Genomic DNA, 21687 nt, shown 5'->3' with positions numbered 1-21687 from the left:
TTTCTTCTCAAATATCATCTTCCACTTCTTCAAATTGATTACCCCATTCATGTCAATGGCCCAATTGATCCTAAGGAGTGCAGGGTAGAGATTATTGTCATCCATAATCTTTATCACTTTGAAGTTAGCCAATGCACTCGTGCCCTCAATATCCACTATCACTCCCTGCAATCTTCCCATGGGGATAATTTTCTGCTGGTTTTCCATACTTAACTGAATCAGAGACCATTGCAGCACAGGTTTCCCCATCCTTTCCCATGTCTATTTAGGCAAAACATTCGCGTCTAACCATAGATCTAGAATTACTTGATCGATCTCATATTCTCCTATCTACGCAGTGAGCCTCATCTCACGCCCCACTCTTTTCTTATGCTTACCAATATTCCTGACTACGTAGTCCATTAGGAGTGTTTTCTTTCTTGACACGCTTATTTATCAGCTCCTGTAGTCCTTTCACAGCCTTGCTGTCATGCAACAACTTCATACAGGTCTCCAAGAAAATAGTAATCATGGAAGGGTCCATCTCTTCAACTAGCTTATCCTGACTTCCTATGGTAGAGGCCTCAACGAAGCTTTTCTTTGCTTCCATAATTTTTTCCCATGCATGCTTCAGATCAAACTCGACCTCCTTTTTTGGAGCTTTATGGACCCATTCACTTTCTTCAGGCTACTTCCCCTTATCTTCCCTAGTCATCATCCCACTCCGCAACACAATATTTACCTTGGGATCCTCTTCATGAGGCTCAGCCCTCATCATCTGCAGGTTTTGAGTCGGCTATGGAGGTTGCACCCCCTTTTCACGTATCTTAGCTAGAAATACCTGGAAATATTCACTTGCATGGTCAAACTGAGTGCAATATCAGCATGATAGACACGTTGGATTCGGGAAGTCTCGCGTGTAGTGTCCCGGTCCTCCACAGTTGTAACAAATGACCGGTCCTCGACCTCTACCAGGTCCTCCTACACCTCGGTCTCATCCACGCCCTTGATATTCACCTCGCCCTCCCCCAACACTTTGGTCCGAAGGCTGGGTTTCTGCCTGCACCCTATATGCGAGCGTTCTATCCATCATTAACTTGTAACTATGGCAATTGCGCTCATCATGACCCACCGATTGACAGAAGTTGCAGAAGAGTTGTTGCACTGTCTGTACGAATTTCTACAGCAAATGGAAATTACTTTTCACGTGTTTTCCAGCTACCTAATAGAAAACACACCATAGTGCGGGCCCTGCACTTGGCCTTGCTTGAGCCTCCATCCTCAGAGGCATTGGTCCTCCTGCTGCAACATAATTTGCGAAGACTGGGTAGTGATCTTTGTCATGCCCTTGGTTTTTGCATTTCAGGCACCAAACTTCTTCACACACCTCTGGCCGAACTGTTCTATCGTTCTTCAAACTCTGCATTTCTAGGCGAAGGTTCCACAACTGTGCATGAATCTGCTGAACTCCCAAATTAGCATCTTGCATCGGTGTCTCATGCAATCTCCTCGAAATTTCTAGAGCTTTCGCCTGGGTACCAATATTTTGTTGTGATAGTGCAACCCTTAGATGAGGTAGGAGCAAAGACACAAACCATTTGTGGTGTTGCCCATCTATCAGATTCATGTTAGCTTCACGGATTGTACACTTCAATCTCTAATCTATATCCCAGGGTGTCTCGCCATGCTTCATCATGATCTCTTTGAATCCCACAATTGATTACACTTCAGACTTAGGTCTACTAAATTCCTTATTCAACGTAGTTTGAATATCTACCAATACAGACGTACCACGTTAGTGCGCGTTCCTGAAAAGCACTAACCAATGTTTCTTTCTTCATTTGATCATTTGTGATACCGTGAGCTTCCCATACAACCTTCACGACGAACCAAAATGGGTCTGCATTCTCATTTCCCAAGCCCTTGAACATAGGTAGCTTTACTGACTTTGGCATACTGAACGGTGGTGGAGGTGGCGGTGGTGTAGGCGAAGGTGTATGCGGTGGAGGTGAAGATGGAGGCGGTGTGGGTGGATGGGGTATTCACAGGAACCCTTGCTTTATCAACTGAACAATGCTCTTCAGAGAAGCCTATGCTGCTTCCTCGACGTCACTCAGAGGAGGTTCAATTAACGGACTATATTCAAGGCCTATTTTCCCTCTGTTCCTGAAGGTCTTTCCACTTCGCATAGCCCCAAACATCAAGGTAGCTTCATAACCCACTTTTCACACAAGAGCATCTTAATCAAGGTATTTAAAGACCTTAAAGACTTACCTCACAGCCCCTTGAGGAAGCAGTGCTCTGCTATGGTGTAACTGACTGAGGTATTGACCACGAACTCCATCAACAACCATCCTATGATAAGATCGAGCCAACGATCAATAGGGCATGCGATCTTATCTTTAGAGGCTTCTAATCTCCACACTAACTCCAGGGTCCAGCCTATTGGACCATCAAGCCTCCACCTTCCTTGGCCATTTGCCAAGTTCGCGATCCACTCGTACAATTCAACCGGGAAGGAACATAAGAAGATCTTGTGTATCTCTATGTACAGATATTTGTCCAACCACTGTTCTTTTGTCAATCATGGATTCCTGTTCTATTGTGCCACGAATTCGTGGATCTTTCTATCCAACCAGTCTTCGATCTCCTTCTTAATTGGATTCCAGTGATGCGACATCACATATCTCTTTATGTAGATCCCCATCCCAACAACGAAACCATTTTTTGGCTTGATGGGCCCTAACCCAAGTTCAGCGTTAATTAGCCAAGCAAATACCTACACTACTAGCCCTTTCGGCATCAATCTGCAAAGCGCAGACTGAAGTCTCACCCGAAGAAGTATGGGGGGATGCAGGAATGAAGTTTTCACACCGTGAGATGGCAGTGATGCCACTTTATACCCTAACCCTTCCTTCGTGCAGATCGATAATCCTTTTAGGGCTTATCAATATACTTCCCTTAGTCATCCTTTAGACCTCCATGAAGGTCTATGACTGTCTTTTGTGTACCCTAAATAGTCGATTCAAACACTTACGTGCCTCTGTAATTAATCTTACTATTCTATTTATCCGGATTATCTTAAGTAGTGTATAAGTTCAACATGAATTATGATTATCTTCGTGTAAACAGATATTCTTACTTGCATTCATGTAATAAAGTAAAACTCATAGATTCACGCATCAATACAACATTAAATCATAAATCCAGTATTCAACATAACATAATTGCATGCATTCATAATAGAAGTAAAATAGCTCATACGCAGGTATTTCCATAATAATTCTCTATATTTTTGTTCAGATCTCCTTTACAGACTCTAACTACCCTACGCACACAGCTGTAGAGCCTCTTTCCTATGTGAAGACACTTTGCTCTTATCTCTCACAAACCCATTGCATCAATGACTCTTCAAAAACATATCTGAACTGAACTACTAAAAGACTCTTCTAAGACTTCTTTTTATACAATCTCGTGGTCCATCGACCATCGGTAGATCTCCTAAATTCAACATGACTTACATTAAACAAAGTTTGGAAACCCTTTATGACTCTTTACATCTTTGCACTTCGTGACCACAAAATGCAAAGACTTTACACTTTTTATACGAAACTTGGTATTTATGCCCCAAAACTTGGGCTTTTAACACCAAAATTGACCCTAGGGGACCCATTCCCAACAAATGAACAAAGATAACACATTATTTACCCTAGGAAAACCCACCTGGGGGAAAAACCTAACAACCTTTTCCGTGGACAAATTCTTGAGTTCAACAAAAGATAGATCTAATGCACCTAGTCAACTATGAGGTCAAAATGACCAACAAGCTATGATTAAGCCTAGTCAAGTAAAATTCTAGTTAATTCAAGTCAATTCAAACTTATGCCCTTCAAAATTTGGCCCTCTCTTATATGCCTAGGTTGAATTTCAACCTCCCAGAATATGCACATAAACTGGGCCTCCCCAAAATTTTTAACCAATGTCTAGAATTTCCACTTTCCCAAATAGGATGCCTAGAAATTTCCCAAAAATTCACACATGCGAGGTCAATAGACAAATATATAGATACTAGAGATGAATTTATCCTTCTTTTCCTTCTTCATCCCACTTCTTCTTTGCTTTGATTTCCATAAATTATCTTGTCTTATGTGACGTTGAATGATTCCTTGAGGAGGAGGTAAAATTCTCTTTATATACTGATATTACTATCTAAGTGGGCATGTCTCTTCACTAGGGATGACATGACTTGAGGGAGGGTTGACATGATTTGAGGGAGGGCCAACTTGACTACTTTGGAGCCAAAAATTCAAAATTCAAAATTTTATCTTTTTAATCTGACATAAAGAACACATCTTATAATAATTCTTTCAAGGGCTAATAAATGAATGACATGAATAACATGTCTTACAATTACATTATGCATTTGAAGGCATAAAAATATAAAGTATGAAGATCAATCATAGCTATAAAATTCAATATCTCTCTCTTCATCCCTTTGTCTCTCCCTCTCCCCTTCTCTCCCTCCCTCCTTAACTACTCCCTCCCTCTCTATTCACCTTCCTCTATTCTCCATACCCCCTTTTCTCCTTCAATACCTACTTCATAATGACCCCCTTTTAACCTTATCTCTCTCTCCACCCCTTCTCTCTATCCATCACTCTATTCCTTTACCTCGACCCCATTCCTGTGTGTGTGTGTGGATATATATATATATATATTCCCTCTCTATCTCTCCCTTCCTCCCTCTCTTTATACCCCACTCCCTGTCTCTCTCTCTCTCTCATTATTTCCCCCTCCCTCTCATTCTCTCTTCCACCTCAATTTCTATCTCTATTTTTCTCCGTGTCTCCCTCACCCATTCTTTCTTCCTTATAATTGTGTCTCTATCTCCCTCCCACTATCCTACTCTTTACTCTCTGTCACTCCCTCCGCCTCTGGCATTATTTTCGCATTCCACCTGGTCATCTCTTTATTTGTCACTCTCTACCCTACCCCCACCATAACTCAATCACACACTCTCTCAACTCCCTTTCTCTCTATCCCTCCCTCAATCCCTCATTTAGTACCTCCTTCATAATAACCCCCATCCAACTCTTTCTCTATCTTCCTCCCTATATATCTGGAAAATCTCTCTCTCTCTCCACCCACATCTCCATCGTATCTCGCTTCCGAACACTTTTCGTATATCTCTCTCACATTTTGACTCTCAATCGCTCTTTCCCATTCCTCCTTTTTGATCCTCAAACACCCACCCATTCTAACTCGCCCCCTTCTCTCTCTTTATTCCTCTCTTTATCTCCCTTGGCCCCTGTATCCCTCCTTCTCTCTTGTCCCAACGAACTGCACCTCAACCATTTTCCATGCTCTAAAGCTCCTATATGGAGAAATGTGTGCATGTTCTTAATAGCAATAACATGTGTGCATTCCTAGTTATAAGATGCACACACATTTTTACCGTTGTAAATGTGTGTGAATTTTTATTGTTATGGATGTACAAGCAATGTTTTTGAGTTTATTGTTTAACTTGTGGAAAGCTTACATGAATGATGATTTTTTTCTTTGGATACAGGTTCATAATCACAAATTTGGTGTTTTGGGATGCAAAAACATGGAAAAAATAATTATTGAGAAATCGTATATACCTTTCTCTTTTTTACATTATTCTTTTATGGGCTAGATAAATCCGTTTCAATGAAGCTATAGATACGTACAGAGTCATATGTGTAAATTATATAGTGGAGTTCTTCACTTTTTGAAAAACAACTATGCAGTGCACTAGAGGACATTTAGACCTAAACCTTTAAAAAATGATTAAGAAAAGGATTTTATGTATTATAGCACAAATATGGATATGGATGGTATATTCTCTGAGCCATTGGTAAACACAAAATCTATAATACTTATGAATATGCCAAATATCATAGAGAATTCATTTATTGATTAATATGGCTATAAAAAATAAATATACATTTAATTGTGTTGGGGTTACAAATAAATAATTGTTATATAATAAGAATAGAGTGTAGTGAAATAATGATGTAGATCGGCACCTCTATCTTGAAAAAATGCTTCTAGAATTTTAATTTAATTATCAAGATTCATGAGGTGGATGGTAGGAATTTAACATCCAAATATTCTTAGTAGTATATAGAGATCATAATTTGAGATTTGTTTCAACTGTAGTTATGCCCTGCTCTTTTAATTAAATTGATTAATTAATAAAATTGTCATACAAATTTAACTTATTTGGATATGTGGTATTAGTAAAGGATGATATTGGCTCATAGTATTGTAACATAGTGTATTTAGAAGTTAACAATCTACATGATAAAATGGGGTTGAATCTCTCTCTCTCTCTATCTCGATTTCTCTATTACACTTGGTATATATATATCTATATCTATATCTATATATATATATATATATAGAGAGAGAGAGAGAGAGAGAGAGTGTGTGTAATAGAAAATTCATTTATTGATTAAGAGGGTTATTAAAAATAAATAAATATTTTTAATTTTTGTATTGGTGTTGACAAATAAATAATTGTTATATAATTAGAATAAAGTTTAGTGTAATTATTAGGTGGATAGGTGGTTATATTTTGAAATATCGATTTTAGAATTTTGGTTCAATTATCAATAATTATTAGGTGGATGGCAGATATTTAACTTTTAAAACTATTTAAGTGAGCTCTATCAGCATGAAAATAATTACTATTAATGCTTTTGTGTGATGTTTTATGTTTGCGAATTAGGTAACTAAGGTAAGGCGTTAGTCTTTGAAAAGAATTTTCTAATGTGTTAGGTGTACCTTTCTGCACCATCAGATTGTGTGTTAGACAATTGACCTGTCATCATCCGTCAGATTATTTTGTTAGTTTGAAAATTATGCGGTATTTTGTTAGTCTTCAAATTATGTGGTTTTATTATTGTAGTTTTTCCATTCAGTTTCAACATCCATGCATCCCTCTCTCTCTGGCATCTAAGGGCAGAGAAAATTCATTGAACTACAACAGGGAAATGGTTGATAATAATTAGGAGCAACAGATACTAACCAGCGTGAAGTTTCAGGAGCTGTCGTCATCAGTTGGATTATTTTGTTAGTTTGAAAATTATGCGGTATTTTGTTAGTCTTCAAATTATGCAGTTTTATTATTGTAGTTTTTCCATTCAGTTTCAACATCCACACGTCGCTCTATCTCTGGCATCTAAGGGCAGAGAAAATTCATTGAACTACAACAGGGGAATGGTTGATAATAATCAGGAGCAACAGATAGTAACCAACATGAAGTTTCAGGAGCCTCTCTTGCGATACCTCGTGAAAACCTTCGAGTGCTTGTAAGTATACCAACCCTCTTCATTAATGTGGTCTTTTCTCAGAAATAGTACTGAACTCTCGGCAATTCCATGGCCCAAAATGAAAATTTACTTATCTAAAACAAATACCCAAAATTCTTAAATCCGGAAAACTATTCGAACCCTTGAATGAGAAAATCAATCAAAATTTACCACGAAAACCCTAACAATTGAATGTGGGTTGTATATTCTTGTTAGAGTTTGGGAATGAGGTGACTCTATGGAAATTGTACCAGTTAACCGCACACCTTCCCATAGAATTTGGTAGTAAAGTCCTAGGGTTTCTTGAAACATTCCATTTCTCATATATCCTCTCAGCATTGCATTCCAATAAAAGAGATTTCTCGTTGGAATTTTGTCAAACAATAAGCGTTCATCCGACAGACTGTCGCACATGGCATATAGGTTCACGAGTTTCATACTAAAGAAAATATTAGGCTCAAAGACGCTCGAAAGCATGTGGGTATAGACTTGTTTTCCCTCTGAGAGAGCCTTGTTTCCAGTACATAGCTGTAATAAAGAATTATAGGTAACAGGTTCTAGTTGAATGCCTCGGTGGTCTGGAAAATTCAGGATTCCTATTGCCTCCTTCATTCGCCCTTCTCTGCAAAGCCAGATTATATCTGCATTGATTCTCTGTGAGGATGATGTTTCCTGGAGAGCAGTTATGGCACTCGCTGTTATGGTTGAGGTTTTAGCACTCATTATTTCGATGATTTCCTCAGAAAAACACAGTATGGTGTTGAGATGGGCCGAAGCCATTCATCACGTAAACCATTTGCACGGTTTTGGCTTCCGAGGAAAGCATCCTTACAAAGTCCAGGAATTGTCGCGAAAGCGTCCATGGCAAGCTGAACTGAGTAGTGCAAGTATTTTTGCGTACTTTTCGCTGCCTGCCTGGTGTGCGGGGCAAAATAATTTGACTCACATGCAACAATTTATTTAGCATATGCACAATTTGGAAGTCACTCAACTCAACTCATCACATTCCCCGCCTGAGCTTCCTTCCATCGACGTAGGCCACTATATATACCTACATAATACCAGCAGGTGACTCAGTTGTCTACGAAGCAAGCCAATCAAGCAAGAAAAATTTGTTTGCCAAATTCCATTCCAGTGCATATAGCTAATATTTGCTGTAATGGCTAGCGTTTCTGTTGCTTCTTCTACTCTGTCGACAGGTAGCAGCAGCAGCAGCGTGATCAGGAGGACGTCCAATCCTCATCCAAATGTCTGGGATTACGATTTTGTGCAATCTCTTCAATCCCCTTATACTGTGAGTAAATCTATTCTTTCTTCTGATCAGATCAAGTATTTATATCACTTTTGATAATGATCACTAACTGTGTTAATTGAACAGGATTCTTGCTATGGAGAACGCGCGGAGACACTTATTAGTGAGATTAAGCTGATGCTTACAGGTGAAGGAGATGCTTTAATGATCACCCCATCTGCTTATGACATAGCATGGGTAGCCAGGGTGCCCGCCATTGATGGTTCTTCTCGACTGCAATTTCCCCAAACAGTTGATTGGATTTTGAAAAACCAGTTAAAAGATGGTTCATGGGGAACTGAGTCGCACTTTCTCCTGTCCGACCGCCTGCTTGCCACTCTTTCATGTGTTCTTGCGCTCCTTAAATGGAAAGTTGGGCATGTGCAAGTAGAGCATGGTAAGAACTGAAATTGGGATTTGAGAGTTGTCTTTTTAATTCTCCTTAAATGGAAAGTTGGGATGTGTGAGTGGAGCAGGGCAAGAATTAAAATTGGGATTTGAGAGTTGTTTTTTTATTTTTATTTTATCATTGTCATCATGTAGGGTTAATATTAGTAATCAGGTTAATTTTTCATGTTTTTTCTTAAAAAAATATTTACCAAAATTTTGATCCTTCAAATTTCATTTCCTTGCATCAAGAGAGCAATTTTTGAACAATTGTTGTGGATATATTTCCCTAGAGCCATTTTTGTGGATATAAAACTTGCAGTAACCTCGTGATCATGTAATTGTCATTAATTGTAATGACAATTGCCATTGATCTGTATATACAGGCATTGAATTCATAAAAAGCAATCAGGAAGCAATAAAGGATGAAAGCGATCAAGATAGTTGTGTAACAGACTTTGAGATCATCTTTCCTTCCTTGATAAGAGAAGCCCAATCTCTGCACCTCGGACTTCCCTACGACTTGCCTTATGTGCGTATGCTCCAGATGAAAGGGCAGGAGAAACTAGCCAAGTATGTGAATTCAAATTAACATATTGTCAATTCAACAACCGAATTAGACCATATTACTTAATGTTATGCAAATTCTAATAAATGAATGTTGCAGCCTCTCCAGGGACGAAATTCATGGCGGAACATTGTTGTCATCTTTGGAGGGCATACAAGATATGGTCGACTGGGAAACAATAGTTGATGTTCAAAGCCAAGATGGGTCTTTCTCAGGCTCACCTGCTTCTACTGCCTGCGTCTTCATGCACATTGGAGACATCAAATGCCTTGAATTACTGAACAGCGTGCTCACTAAGTTTGGCAGTTTTGGTATGTATGGAGGTTTCATGTTGTTTGCATCTTGGCCCTATCCTTGCTTTACTTTTCAAAATTCAATAAATTTAATTAACTACGCATACTGCAGTTCCCTTCCTGTATCCTGTGGATCTGCTGGAAGGCCTCTTAATGGTGGATAATATTGTATGCCTTGGAATCGATAGACACTTTGAAAAGGAAATTTGTTGAAATTATAATTTCAACTGTCGTTAAGTGACAGCGACCGCAGCGTAGTTTCCAGAAAACCAGCCAGACTTTATCGCACCACTTTTCACCGAGCGGTGGTTTTCCTCCAAAGGGCAGTGATTACAATCAGCTACTGACACATGCCCGGAGCCACTGTTCCAAAACAGCCATTCCCCAAAGCATAAAGATCATTCAGAAAAGTCTGCGCAATATTGATTGCAACCATTTGATTGAAAGGAAGGCTGACCACCGTCGATTGAAACCAAGCTGTGTACAGGCCTACAGCAACATGGAGTTAACGTGAAGTGAAAGTTTTTGTTTGACCGTCGGCTTGTCAGTGAATTAATTTAATGCAATTTACTATGGTCGTAAATGTTGGTAAGATTTTAATTTTAATGTTTTTTTATTATCACTCACGGGAGTATGGTATTTTGTTTTACCGCAAAAGTAAAACATATGGTCATGTTTTTAGTTAGTTGTCCATTTTTTTGTGAGAAAGGAAAGGGCGCAGCAGCGCATATGCAATGTAATGAAACGCACAGCAGTGCGAACAAAAAAAACCAGAGTCTCTTATTTTTGAAATGCACAGCAGTGCATAAGCAAAGGGTTGTTCATTGTATTGTTAATGTAACGCACAGCAGTGCGAAAAAGAAGAAACAGAGTAGGGTTTTGTTGACATGTGAAAAACGCAGCAGCGCACATGTAAGGGGAGCACGCAGTGCCAATGTGATAGTTGCTCGCTGAAAGAAAAGAAGACGCAACAGCGCCAAGGAGAAATTTTCATGCACATCAGTGCGATTGTAGTGTTTTGTTGTTCGCGGTATATGACATGTAATACACACAGCAGTGTGAAGGTAAGGTTTGTTCGTTGAGCAAAAGAGATGTAGCACGCAGTAGCGTGTATGTAATTTTTATTTGTTGTTGAATGTGAAAGGAATGCGCAGCAGCGCGAGGGTAATATTTTGTTGAGAGATTGAAATGATATATGCCGCAGTGAATGTAAGAGGAGTAAAAATTTTACACAGCAATGTAAAAGTTTGTATGCAGAGACAGAGTGGTTTTGCAATGCAGAAGTGTGAATGTGTCTTTATAGTTCGTTGGTGAGAAAACAAAGGGGAATGTGTAGTAGCGCAACTGTAATAATTGTGGATGATGAAAATGCAATGTAACACGCTCCAGCATATGTATTGAAATTTTTTTACACACAGTAGTGTAAAAATATTTGCAGCAGAGACAGAGAAATTTTTTTTGTGGAACTGAAGTGTTCCTGGTGTAATCCCTCTGTGTGAGGAAGATGCTTTTGTAGCAGCAGTTGTGAATTCCCTCTATGTGAGGAAGATGCTTTTGTAACAGCAGTTGTGAAATCCCTCTGTGTGAGGAAGATGATTTATGTAACAGTTGGTTTCCTGTTAATGAATAGAAGTTTTTTTTTTTGTTGCTGAAACTCTGTTCTCCAGCAAACAATTTTTTTTTTGGCTTCCCTGTGCAAAAACAGAGTATTATTCTTTGGGTTAAAACAGAGCATTGTTCTCTGTTCCTTTTTGTTCTGGAATTATCAGAAATTCCCAACAAAATTAAAGAAATTCTCGATTGTGTTTACAGGTATCATAAAATTTTTAATTTCACTATTCTTCCCTTCGCCATTTTCTATAAAAATCCTTCAATGTAACATTTATGACGTGTCCTGCATACAGGCATGGGAACGAAAGTCTGAAGCCCATTGCAAATCTTGAGATCACTACTTTGGGATTTCAACTTCTTCGGCTGCATCAGTACAGTGTAACTCCAGGTGGGTACTATGGATTGTGTTTCTTTGCAAAAGGGTAGAAGTTCAAATCCCCAGGGGTATAGTATGTATATTTTTCTGAAAGATTCTGGAATGGCAGGGACAGGAATGAGGTCAAAAATTGACCTCATTCCTGTCTATACAATTCCATAATTATTCCAGTTCATGCTAAACTTATATCCATGGTAGATTTTAGAATTATTTATGTTCATGCTAAACTTGTATTTATTCCAGATTCCAAAAATATCTTGGAATCTGACGATTAAGAGAAATCTACAATAACATAAAAATGCTCCTCCTATCCATACAGAATATTCCCTAAATTGGCAATAGAGAATTCAGTGCTCTAGAGATTTAGGAAAATCTGACTTAACCTTTAAATATCTGACTTAACCTTCAAATCATCATCATCTTCTGTTCTCTCTTCTAACCTTTGCACATCGTATTAACAATTGTTTTCGACAACTTCAAAGATGTCGATGGGCATTTCTTTTGCTCAACTAGTCTATTTAACAAAAATATAGGAAGCATGTTGAGCCTATATAGAGCTTCCCAACTCACATTCCCTAGAAAAACTATTTTGGACGAAGCTAGAGACTTTGCCACAAAATATTTAAGAGAAGCTCTTGAGAAAAGTGAGATTTTCACTGCATGGAACAACAAGAAAAATGTAAGCCAGGAGGTAACCTACTGTCCAAACATGTCGACTCGCTTATTTGTTTTTCTCCACGGAAGTGATTGAATGAGTTTCTAATATTTTGTTTACCATTGCCAGATTCAATACGAGCTGGAGAATTCTTGGCATGCCAGTGTTTCCAGAGTAGAAGCAAAGAGATATTGTCAAGGGTATAGTTCAGATTATGCACGCTTAGCCAAAAGTGTTTATAAGTAAGTGAGACCCCAGATTCAATTTCACTTTCATAATTTCTCTTCATCCTTTTTCCCAAATTTAGCATAATTTGCAGGTTCTTTCCTTTCGTGCCTGGCTGATAATAATAATAAGACTGACCAGGTGCTCCATTTTTATCCAATTTCAGGCTGCCCAGAGTAAACAACCAAAAGATTTTAGAATTGGCTAAACAGGACTTCAACATTATCCAAGCAATTCATCAAAAAGAGATGAAGCATGTCACTACGTAATAAACCAACCTAATGATTTATGCTATTATTCCAGAATGTAGTATATATCCACTCTATTCTAATTACTCAGAAATTAGAAAAGAAATTACTTACTCAGTTTCAAATTTCTTATAATTCCTTCTTTGAATGATGAAACTTGTTCTAATTCCTTCTTTGATTGATTCTGCTCCACAGCTATTGGAATTTTGTCAAACAGTAAGCGTTCATCTGGTAGACTGTCACACATGGCATATAGGTTCACAAGTTTCGTATTCTTGATTATGTTTATAGGTATCATAAAAAAAATTATTTCACTATTCTTCCCTTCCCCATTTTCTCTAAAAAATCCTGCAACGTAACATTTATGACATTTCCTACATACAGGCATTGGAACGAAAGTCTGAAGCCCATTGCAGATCTTGAGATCACTGCTTTGGGATTTTGACTTCTTTGGCTGCATTGGTACAGTGTAACTCCGATTGGGTACTATGGATTGTGTTTCTTTGCAAAAGGGTAGAAGTTCAATTCCCCAGGCGTATAGTATGTATACTTTTCTGAAAGATTCTGGAATGGCAGGGATAGGAATGAGGTCAAAAATTGACCTCATTCTTGTCTATACAATTCCATAATTATTCCAGTTCATGCTAAACTTATATCCATGGCAGATTTTAGAATTATTTCTGTTCATGCTAAACTTGTATTGATTCCAAAAATATCTTGGAATCTGACGATTAAGAGAAATCTACAATAACATAAAAATGCTTCTCCTATCCATACAGAATATTCCCTAAATTGGCAATAGAGAATTCAGTGCTCTAGAGATTTAGGAAAATATGACTTAACCTTTAAATCATCATCATCTTCTGTTCTCTCTTCTAACCTTTGCACGTCGTATTAACAGTTGTTTTCGACAACTTCAAAGATGCCGATGGGCATTTCTTTTGCTCAACCAGTCAATTTAACAAAAATGTAGCAAGCATGTTGAGCCTGTATAGAGCTTCCCAACTCGCATTCCCTGGAGAAACTATTTTGGATGAAGCTAGAGACTTTGCCACAAAATATTTAAGAGAAGCTCTTGAGAAAAGTGAGATTTTCACTGCATGGAACAACAAGAAAAACGTAAGCCAAGAGGTAACCTACTGTCCAGACATGTCGACTCGCTTATTTGTTTTTCTCCACGGAAGTGATTGAATGAGTTTCTAATATTTTGTTTACCATTGCCAGATTCAATACGAGCTGGAGAATTCTTGGCATGCCAGTGTTTCCAGAGTAGAAGCAAAGAGATATTGTCAAGGGTATAGTTCAAATTATGCACGCTTAGCCAAAAGTGTTTATAAGTAAGTGAGACCCCAGATTCAATTTCACTTTCATAATTTCTCTTCATCCTTTCTCCCAAATTTAGCATAATTTGCAGGTTATTTCCTTTCGTTCCTGGCTGATAATAATAATAAGACTGACCAGGTGCTCCATTTTTATCCAATTTCAGGCTGCCCAGAGTAAACAACCAAAATATTTTAGAATTGGCTAAACATGACTTCAACATTATCCAGGCAATTCATCAAAAAGAGATAAAGCATGTCACTACGTAATAAACCAACCTAATGATTTATGCTATTATTCTAGAATGTAGTATATATCCACTCTATTCTAATTACTCATAAATTAGAAAAGAAATTACTTAGTTTAAAATTTCTTATATTTCCTTCTTTGAATGATGAAACTTGTTCTAATTCCTTCTTTGATTGATTCTGCTCCACAGCTGTTGGAATTTTATCAAACAGTAAGTGTTCATCCAATATACTGTCGCACATGGCATATAGGTTCACAAGTTTCGTACTAAAGAAAATATTAGGCTCAAAGATGCTCGAAAGCATGTGGGTATAGACTTGTTTTCCCTCTAAGAGAGCCTTGTTTCTAGTACATAGTTGTAATAAAGAATTATAGGTAACAGGTTCGAGTTGAATGCCTCGGTGGTCTGGAAAATTCAGGATTCCTATCGCCTCCTTCATTCGCCCTTCTCTGCAAAGCCAGATTATATCTGAATTGATTCTCTATGAGGATGATGTTTCCTGGAGAGAAGTTATGGCACTCGTTGTTATGGTTGAGGTTTTATCACTCATTATTTCAACGATTTCCTTAGAAAACTATAGTATGGTGTTTTGATGGGCCGAAGCCATTCATCATGTAAACCATTTGCATGGTTTTGGCTTCTGAGGAAAGCATCCTTACAAATTCCAGGAATTGTCGCGAAAGCATCCATGGCAAGCTGAACTGGGTAGTGCAAGAATTACACGCTAAAGAAAATATCAGGCTCAAAGCCACACGAAAGCATGTGGGTATAGACTTGTTTTCCCTTTAAGAGAGCCTTGTTTCCAGTACATAGTTGTAATAAAGAATTATAGGTAACGGGTTTGAGTTGAATGCCTCGGTGATCCGAAAAACTCAGGCTTCCTATTGCCTCCTTCATTTCCCTTCTCTGCAAAGCAAGATTATCACTACATTAATTCTCTGTGAGGATGATATTTCCTTGAGAGCACCTATGGTGCTCACTGTTATGGTTGATGCTTTAACACATTATTTCGATGATTTCCTTAGAAAAACATAGTTTGTTGTCGATATGGGCTGAAGGCATTCTTCACTTAAAATGTTTGCACGGTTTTGGCTTCTGAGGAAAGCATCCTTGCAAAGTCTAAGAATGGTTGCGAAAGCATCCGTGGCAAGCTGAACTGAGTAGTGAAAGAATGATCTTATGTCCTTTCGTTGGCAACATTTGTAATAAATGCTTTTACACCTCATTTTGTATCATAATGTCGATGCTGGAGGAGATTGCAAGTCTTTCTTGGTTCAGTTTCAAGAAGTCTGAAGACTGTAAGGTGAAGTTGCAGGGAATGGACCAGGGGCATTTTTCTATTGACACCTAGCTTTTCAAAGTCATGCCCTCGCTCTTCATGGTGGAGCTTAGGAACATCGGAGGGGATTTTCTGGAATACAGTAATTTCTATAGTCACGATCTAAATCATGGCCTCAATGACATCATCTGGACATGGGATGGAAACCGATAATAAATATATATTCACTGCGTATGCTGCATGATGATTGTCCACTTTAAAACTATTTTTGAGTTAAATGATTGGTTGAATCTGCTGCTCTATGTTGATTGTAAATATATTCCTGGCAGAATTGATAGGATTGAGATGGAGTTGTTTCTGTCCTTTTGTTGTCAATATATTTGTGGCAGGATTAGTAGGATTTAGATGGCAGTTGATCTGGTAATCCTCTTCAAAGACCGTGGGAAGAAAGATCTCAAGTCCAACTATAACTACAATTCTTGTATTAGCTTGGCCACTTGATTGCAGTCAAACCCCACCCCCTTTTAGCGTTGACATAATGTGTTTGGAAGCCTCATTTTCTATAGGATTCATCTAATTGTTCCAAGCTCTTAAGATATGATAGAATTCTAAATGCTCAAAGTAAATGGTTCTAACAAATTTGCCATCCACTAGAGGTGAGAACCTTAAAACTAAGATTAACTTAAAGTTGTTATGTTATGAATTTTCTTCATGAGTTTGAGGCAATGCTAATGCATTATTCACAGAAATAAGGCTGAATATTCTTATGGGCTGATTGTTTACACCATCCTTTAATGGTGGAAAATATTTCAAACAAATGTTTTTTGAACTGGCTTCCTCTTATTTACCTTTAGCACCATTCAATTCAGTGACCTTCTGCTTAGAAGTGCTGAGTAGGGGGTGTATATTCTGCAAAAGTTGTGAAAGCACAATTACAATCATAAGCATGTCAGTGAGAGTTCTAAGCTGACCATTGATGAGCAAGTTAATTTTAGGCGAAAGCTTTATTAGCACTATTTTTCCACTAAAAAAAATCTAGAGGAAATTAAAAGTAAAATATTTTTGCATAGATTACAGAAAAAAGATAAAATGGTACTTCAAGATGCTCCCAAACACACTAATTATTATAGATCACTGTTATCTAAACTTGATTTCTTTAACAAGAACCTGAATAGAGACATAAATCAGTTATAAATTTATTTTAATTGACGGAGACACCTAATATGAACTTTTTCATAATGATACCAGAACTTTTACTGGACATTTCTGAGAAATAATCATTGCTCTATGCATAACGCATAGAGCGAAAATAATTCGTTTTATATGGTGTATAGTTCTTTGCAAAATAACCCTGATAATGGGAATTCAAGGACAGCCACCACTATGGAGCTAAAGCCAATTTAAGGACACATCACCTGGATATTTGAAATGGGTGCAGAGTAAGAGTTTGGCTTAGTGCTTAAGGATGAGCACTAAAGGGGGTTTATGAAATCTTTTGAGATGAGGAATCATTCATTAACTCTCAAGATAAAATAGGTTGTAGTCTAAAGAGGTAATTTTTTCCCCTTTTCTTAGGCTGAATTTTCAGTTGATTTTATTTGAAATTTAGTTAGAAATTGGGAAAATTATAGTTGCAAGTTGTTGAATCTATTCATTTCGAAATTTGAAAACACAATTTAATTAACAATGTTATAATATTAGTATTTCCTGATTCTGTAAAAAAAAACCAAAAAAGTGGCAACATTTGTCTAACTTCTAGAGTCGCTTTCTTCCAAATGATAGCCTTTTGATTTGAAGACCTTGTTTGACTCTCTTTCTCTGGAAGAGGGAGCAGGTTAGCAGGGAAATTTTGGTTTCAAAGAAAGGAAATTTCCTGGTGTCGATGGTATTCCTCTGGGGTTTATCGAACTAATTTTGTTCTAATTATAAATGGTCTGGTAGAATTTTATGAAGAGGCTATATTTGGCAGATTCTATAAATTTGTTCTAAAGCCAAATTCTTTTAGGAACTCTCATTCCTAGTTAAGAGGAAATGTATTAGGTGAAGAATTTTGATTACAGTGTTGCATTAATATTGATAGATTTTGAATAATGTTTTGATAGGATTAAGTAAGGTTTTTTTTACTTAATATTTGGAGAAAATTTTACCATGACCATATTTACTTTAAGGATAGACTTTATTGAATCTAAAATATAAGATCTAATATTTTAAGAAACTTTATAATAATGATTAGTGTTTTGTTCAATGATGTTTCTACTCATACGGAAGTTAATGACACGTTACTAATAATGTTTATCTTCAAAGATCAATCAAACAATGTTGTCTTCTTATTTTAGTGTTTTGTTTCATATGTTGAAGCTCCACATTATGTCTCAAGAGATTTATTTTTAGGGCCCAAGTTTATTCTTACCTAATTAGTAAGAGCTCCTCCCCTACTAATTTAGATAGAAATGGATTACCCTTCTATATATTATGCCTATAATTGTTTATTTAAGAAATTTGATACAAAACTTACTAAATGGTATTAAAAGGTTTTTTAAGTGGCATAAAGATTTCAAGCATGTTTAGAAGTCATATAATCTTTGCATATCAATTGTGCTTCTTGTTGGTTTTTAACAATTTGTCATTTTAAAAATCAACAATTCTCGTTATGGTCATTTTGAAAAAATAATAATGAACTATTTTATTTAATATTGGGTTGTTTTGTTTCAATTTTCCGGGTCATGGCCTTTCTCAATAAAGGCTCTCGGATACTTGTTAGATTGGAAAGTTCACTAGGTAAGGTGAACAAATATCTATTTCTTGGGTCAAATGTCAAAGACCTAAGTCATGCTCACTTTGCAAATGATCCCCCTTCCTCACAAGAAAAAGGAGATTGAGTGTTTAAAAAATGTGATGAAATTCCTAGATATATTTCATATATCCTTAGGGTCTGAAGATTCCATGGACCAAAACTATGTCATATAAACAATGCTAACGAGATTCTAAATTAATTAATGTAAGTTGGTTGTAGATTCAATTTAGGTAGATCTTTAAATTTCTAGGTATCCCTTTCTTTTTAGGCCTCGACAAAAGAGTTGTGGCAAGTTCTAATTCAATGAAATGAACAAAATGTGACAAAATGGATTATGAAGTATATGTTCTCAGTAGTTAGACATCAAATTTATATGAATGTCCTAGCTTCTACGCATGTTTATTATTTCCTATGTTAGTGTTCCTTGGCCTTGATTTATAGTATATTGGAAAAGGTTATGAGATATTTTACAATATTAAGCCCAATGCATGCCTTGTCATATAAAATCACATTGTCCAAGGTAAATCAGTCTGTCAAATAAATTTTGCATCTTTTGGGTGAATTATGTTAGGGCATGTAGAATCTGTCATGCATAGCTTCTCTTGAAATCTTCAACATGCAACCTTAAATAACTATGCTAGAAATACCATCTATATCAATGACATATGATCACATGATGTGTCACCATTGGCATACCACCCAACAACACTGCATTATGCAAATTGCTAGCAATACTATACTCAATGTATATTTGACATTTTTTGTAAAATTATGTCCGATATGAAGAAATGAATCAGGAAGAAATTCAATATGTCTTATGAAAATGTCACTAACTATCCAGGTCTGTTTTTGCTATGTATGCACCCTAGATACACCGAACAAAAACTGATACACATCAAATATTTTACTAATCCCCTCTGCTTTTGCATTTGTCCATTTTTCTCTATCAAACACATGCTTGTCACAAAAGGCAAGTAATTTCTTATGCTTGCAGTCACATGGTTTTGTATGAGATCATTTGAAATTAACGTTACAATAATCAGTGTAAGAACAGAGTCCATTAGAGAAACAATGGAAACAACTTGCATCTCTCACAACAATTCCCTTCCTCATGATCATCAGAATGAGCTTTGTGGCATTGTGGTAGCGCCCACAAACTTGAAGGTTCTTGGTAATCTGGATAGTTGATTTAGGCATCTGTTGATAACCAAAAGCAATGGCAAGCTTCTCGATGTGGCCATAAATTATTTGCGCCTTTTCCTAATCATCTACCTCCTTGACAGAGAGAGACCCTTCTTGTGATTATACCGAACCTTGATCACTATAGTCTCACTGAATTTCTCATTGTTGTACCAAGACAGAGTTTCACCCTTGACAGTGAGACAAACCTCCCATTTTCTATTGCCACTCATGTACTAAACAATCTCATTGCTTAGTTTGGTCATTTGGCAGACATTAATAAACTTATATTATCTTATATACATTTATTACTAAGTAAATGCACATATAACATGGGGCATGTACTCTATAAGCGATATTTCTTACCTTATCCATTATCTCAAAAGATTCATATCTCAAGGCTTTGATTTTCTTCTATGGTCTTGTTGACATGGGAAAATGTTCCTTGTCAACTTCATAGGATTATTGGGCAAAAGGCCCAACTATTGAAATGGAAAGCCTGTTGGTTATGGACCAACTACCATAATCTAGGATTGATGGGTTAAAAATGAAATGCAACTAATAATGCAATGCAAGTGTGCAATATGAAATGTAGCCTAACTAAATCCTATTTAGAAGTAAAGAATAGGCTGACATTAAATTAAATTAAATACAAATGCTAAAAGAAACAATCCACTCACTACAACCTATGATGATGAGGATGGTTGGGCGATGCTCATCATGAAGCTCGTGTAATCGGTGTATCTGGTAGAGGGGGTGTGGGCAAAACTTTCTTGCTTAAAATCATCTACAATACCTACAAAAAAGAGGTGAGTCATTTTTTTATTTCTTCATTTGGTTTATAGTTTGTGGGAACTTTGAAATTGAACAATTGCATGCTTCCATTGCAGAGGCTCTGAATTTAAGTCTGGAGGAAACTACTAATGTTGATATTAAAAAGATGAAATTGACTACATCTCTAGAAAGAAAGAAGCGAGCATTAAATCTTCCTAGAAGAAGATGCAGGTATGGTTGAGCGATGCTCATTGCGAAGCTCGATACAACCTCCATTTAACCAACTCTAATTTTAACTTGTCCTCCCTAAATATCTATATCCAAAATGTCTTCCTAGATTCTAGGAAGAAAGAGTTTACATAGTGGATATTGTTTTGCCTCTTAAATTCCCCTAGCCATGATCTCATGTTTGCCTCTATGGATTCCCTCACCTAGATCTAAATCAGTCGAAGAGGAACAAACATATATGGATTTATATATACATACGAATAAGAGGCAGATTGGTTCTAAATGTTCTCTAGTAATTTCTAGCATATAAATTTTTTACCATCATGTAGGCTTAATATAGTATCATTCAAGGCCAATATACATCAACCTTAAACAAAATTACCCACATGTTTCCCATGTAAAGTATTAATGTATTAACATGAGGCTTAGGCATCACTAGTGAAGCTACAAACAAAATGGAGATGACACCTTGGATGAACAATTGATTAATGAGCTACCTCCTAGCTTTCATGATGAGGATTCATTTATAGTTTTTAGGGATCTTTTCCTTCTATAACAAAAATGGAATGGAGGCATGAAATTTGAAATTGAAACTACAAACTTAGTTGTGCTTAATGTCAAGCAAGAAAACCTAATGGAAATGTCACTGTTAAGATAGGAATAACATAGGTTATTGGAGAAACATTTTTTTGAGATGACACAAATTAAAACAACAAAAGGAGAGGATACAAAATTTCATGAATCAAGACTCTTAGTATAAAGTTTTCAAACATAATGTGAATGAATTTGTCCTTTACTTTCAAAATTGTGAGGAACCAATTGTGCCACTTATTATTGACTTCTTAAATGATATTCTCACGAACAAGGATTATGATGCCAATATCATCATGGTC

At 36.9% G+C, this 21687-nt stretch overlaps 1 pseudogene; it reads left to right on the top strand.

Moving 5' to 3' along the window:
- The first annotated feature begins 8475 nt into the window (after window positions 1–8475).
- LOC149140602 (alpha-bisabolene synthase-like) lies at window positions 8476–14559 on the top strand (annotated as a pseudogene).
- The last annotated feature ends 7128 nt before the right edge of the window (window positions 14560–21687 follow it).

The sequence above is a fragment of the Pinus tabuliformis genome, chromosome X (assembly GCF_031772625.1).
Source record: "Pinus tabuliformis cultivar Carrire ecotype Pingquan chromosome X, CPIR1, whole genome shotgun sequence".
NCBI lineage: Eukaryota > Viridiplantae > Streptophyta > Pinopsida > Pinales > Pinaceae > Pinus > Pinus tabuliformis.
The sequence above is the reverse complement of the archived record's forward strand: the minus strand, read 5'-3'. Positions and strand labels throughout refer to the sequence as shown.